Here is a 4,757-nt window from a genome sequence, read left to right as displayed (position 1 = left end):
ACAGTTTGCGGTACTGAAGTCTCTCACTCACAATGGTGTACAGAGCTGACCTTGAAATTTCAGGAAACGAATCGCTCAATACAGAAATTGTGAACCGATGATTTTCTCGAATTGCCTCATCCACTCGCTCAACGAGATCATCGGTTGACACTCGCTTCCTTCTCTGACCACCTGCATCATGAACATCTGCACGTCCTGCTTTAAAGTTCCTGCACCATTGTTGCACTTTGCTGTCACTCATTGAAGTTTCACCGTACATATTACTTATTCGTCTATGAATTTCAGCTGCATTACACCCCTCAGCCTGAAGAAATCGAATTACCACACGCACTTCACACTTGGTGGGAGATGCTATTGTTATAGACATTTTTACGTGCTAGTTGCTTGTTCAGAACTAAACAAAGTGACGCGGCATGATTGAAGGCCATACTAGAGACGCTGCGCAACACATATGTGCAAAGGTTCATCCGATTTTTGTGCGGGTTTTTATTTTGCGACTGATCGGACCTTGAAAAAAAAATAACCCTCGTATTTAATACAAATCTAAATAATAAACTTTAATCCAGTATTTATTCAGATTTCGAGTTGAAATATTTATTATTTTGTAACTAAACATTTGCAGGTGTACAACATCATGTATGAATCTAGAACTTGTCATAATGAACATACATGAAATTAATATTTTTGGACCACACATATGCGTGTGGGAGGATGCAGCAAAGGACAATGCAGTTACATCAAGGTATATATGTCAAAATACAAGGTACATCACATTTGTCATTTGATATAATATTCTGATCTGTCAAATTAACATCTATCACATTTTATGAATATGAATTGAAATAAATTACATCACCATCGATCAGAGCAATTATCTTATGGAAGGTGGCACATTCAAACTTTTGAAACCATTTTTCAAAATGTTTTTGGACAATGCCTACTTTAAGCGTAACTTGTGGTCCAAGCATTGCTGAGGAGTTTGAAAAATCACTCTTCGCTTATTAATTCTATGTGGGACGTAACCAATGGGTACTGGATGAAATTTTTCATGTGTCAAAAGAAAATTTTTTCTTGTTACAGTCAATAAGAATAGCTGGAACTTTAATACTGGTAATTATTGAAAGAACTGCACATGATACTAAGAATATTTCAGATAAATGGTGTCCATATAATATGCATTACATTCATGAAATAGTAACCGCAATAAAAAATTTCTTTGATTATATTATAGGCAGCTGCATTCAATATGTCGAGAGCATGTGGTCTGCTGAAAAAAAAAAAACTGACTCATCTAAATATGTTGTTAATGACTACTTATGTGAATTCAGGTGCTGCAATGTAAATACATAACATTTTCACTGTCACAAAAATTAAAACTGGTAATTAAACTGCATAAATATTTCATACATATATATTATTTGTAATAACGCTGCATAGTAACAATTTTAAAATAGTGGGGATATAATGGAATGTAACTCAATTTTTTTTTTGGAAAGAACAGGGTAATATCTCAAAATTGGCAATTCTACAGACAATTAATAAATTTTAAAAGGATTTAAATACTCATGGTTTTTTCCTTTTTATTATATGTAAAATTGTAACTAAAGAGAACAACGGCACTCCAAATAAAATAAAGATGATCATCTTTTTCAGTTCTTTATTTTGGAAGCTCTATTAATAACCAAAGATTAGCCAATGCAAAAGTTATCTTTGTCTTATACAAATTCTTTTTTAAGTTTTACTCTGATTTCGTAAATTATTATCGTTTATAAAAGAAATTGAAATGATTAAATTAATGAAAATGGTAAATGTTTATCTTCTGTTAACATATTCAATTTGTAATATATGATTTATCTTTTAAAAGATAAGTGCTAGGTACTTCCTAGCACTATTAATGAATCACTCCTACAGTTTTTCTATTGTAAAAATTTTCCAAATGTAGAATTCTATTTGTAGAATAATAAAAAAGTATTTTCCATAAATGTTTTCAATGACTACAGACAGTAGCTTTATAATTTTTGGTTTTAAACAAGAAAAGGTCTCCAGAATTGAACAGGAGAATAGGGATCTGAAAAACAACAATTTTACTGTTGGATACAAGAAGGGCTTCAGGGCACTCAGGCCCATTTTGCGTAAAATGCATAGATCAATTCTCCGTCATTTTCTACATATAGCTCAAAAATTTCTTTAAAACTCATATCTTATCATATCTTTAAAACTCAGGGAGTTACAAGACATTTTATGAACCTGTTTACCAACCTGCTCTCATTGTTTCCCGCCCATCTTCATGAAAGAGGCTGGAGTAGCTAGGTTAATATTGTTGTGGTGATTTGTATGCAACATTAAGTGATTTAAACATTATTATATATTAAGAACAAGTAATAAATGATGTGAGGAACAATGGATACAGGCGGTAATCAAAGTTCTTCAGAGTACAATAGTGAACTGACTCTAAACAGATCACGAAACCTAGGTCTAAAGAAAAAGTGTCAAGAGGATTCATGGACACATAATTACAGTAAGAAAAGGAGAACTCAACGTATGACATTATTACGTAATGACATTATTGTAAGCAAGACACTTTTTCTATCCATTGTATCATGTTGCCCAAAGAAATGTTACACAACAGTCCACCCCGCCTGTCAAAAAGACTATTCACTTATTTTTATAACCAGGAGAGTAAATCTCTTCAAGACATCTGTTTATCTACCTGTATGTTTTCAAAAGACATTGTCAAGAAATAGTGACCCTACAAAAAAAAAACTATACAGAAATTTGTGGGAGTATTTTGTTGCAGTTAATGGGTCGAAGTGTTTAGTATGTAGAAACTTTCTAGTTGAGCTATTCCAAATATCCATTAATCCAAGACTGTGAGTTATTAAAAAAAAGTAAATTCAATAATCAGTTTACTGAAAACAGGGGAAAGTATGACAAATGGCCAAAGAAAATAAATTTATTTTAAATTTAATTAATTTATAATGCAACCCACATTAACTCCACTAAAATTTATTCCTGATTACTGGAAATACATAGTGGTAAATACATCTCATAATATATTTTACAATAACAAAAATAGTGTGTTACTTCTTCAAGAATTGGTGAATGTCACTGGCAAAGATCAGTAACAAAGATCACTGGCATAAAAGTTCATCAAACTTTATCTAACAATGAATGACAACATGGCCAGAAAAATGAGCAAGCTGAAAGATAAATCTCTGTAGATATGACTGAATATTTTTAACTGAATCGCTCAATCATAATTGTTTTTAATATTAAAAAATGTACTTTTAACTGCCTTATTTATCAACATTAGATGCAATTTTTTTAAGCAACTTTCTGCTACTGGATCACTATGTAAGGAAGGGCAAACATCTTTGGATCAATAATTTGACAAGAGAAAAGTGTTGGATCCATCAGTTCTCACTAGAAATGAAACAAAGTACACCTGAGTAACAACGTTCTCATTTTCCTGTGAAAAATCGGCTAATATTTCCTTCTCCCTTTCTTGAAAAATGTTAATGATCTCTTTCTTTGACGATCAAGTTATATGGCAACTGAATTCATGCATGTGAGTGATATGATTAATAGCAGTAAATAGTGAAATACTGGGGAGACTTATAAAGACAATTAAAGATAGACAGTAAGGAAAACTGGCACAAAAAAAAACAAATGATAGTCAGTTATAAAGGCCTTATTGGAACAATTTAAATAGAAAAGATATGGGGAGAATCTCTTAATAGCCATTATTGAGAATCTTGCAACTTTAACATGTTTGACCTCCATAAAAGAGGGATCTTTTAAATCAGATTATTACATAAATAAGAATGTTAGTTAAATGAAAATGTATAACAGTTGTAACCACATTTGAGAAACTAATAAAAGCGTCTTAATTAATTTCAAGAGTAATTATCGAATGTTGGATGGCAGTTTTGTAAAAGGTATAAGTCAAAAAAAAAATGGTGCTACAATATGACAAATTCTTAAATAAACTTATAGATTATATAAAAAAAAACTGTTCTTGAACGTACACAAAAAAAAATTTCTCCAAATGTTGAACACTTCTTCTTTTCATACAAATTCTGCTTTCTTTTTGATTTCCCTAATAAGTACTTTTACTAGTAAAGTGCCTTAATACCCATTATGTACTGAAAGACCCAACATAAGAACTAAAAAAAGAACTGAAAAATATCAAAACTAAGTAAAGAAAATCAACAGCATAAAAGGAAAGTAAATAAGAACTAGAATAAAAACAAGCTTTAAATAAATAAAAAGTACAGGACCATTTACCAACTATCTATGAAAATAATTCAACCATCACTGAAGAAACATAGCAAAGTTAAAACAGAATAACACTAAATTGACTGAAAAGTAGAAAAGGTTAACATCATTTACCAAATAAACTTAATACAGATATAAATATTATCCACATGCACAGTAATCAAATTAAGTTAAAATTTCCATATCAGTACTGACAGATATATGTCTGCACATGTCAGTATTTTTTTTTAAAGGGTAGCTTATTTTTTGAATAGCCTGATTTTAAATAATATGTTCAATTATTAAATATAATAAATGAACATACAATGTTTTTGAAATTAATACAGATCTAATTCAATTAAGGTATATCATAATTAATGATAGAAAAAATACATATTATTTTTTAGAAAAAGGATAAGGGCAAAGGATAAAAATTAAATACATTTTTTAAAATGATACAACAAAAAATTTTTTATTAAATATTTATACTACTATTTTAT

Source organism: Lycorma delicatula, chromosome 3, assembly GCF_047948215.1.
Source record: "Lycorma delicatula isolate Av1 chromosome 3, ASM4794821v1, whole genome shotgun sequence".
In the NCBI taxonomy this organism is placed as follows: domain Eukaryota; kingdom Metazoa; phylum Arthropoda; class Insecta; order Hemiptera; family Fulgoridae; genus Lycorma; species Lycorma delicatula.
This window is presented reverse-complemented; position numbering follows the sequence as displayed.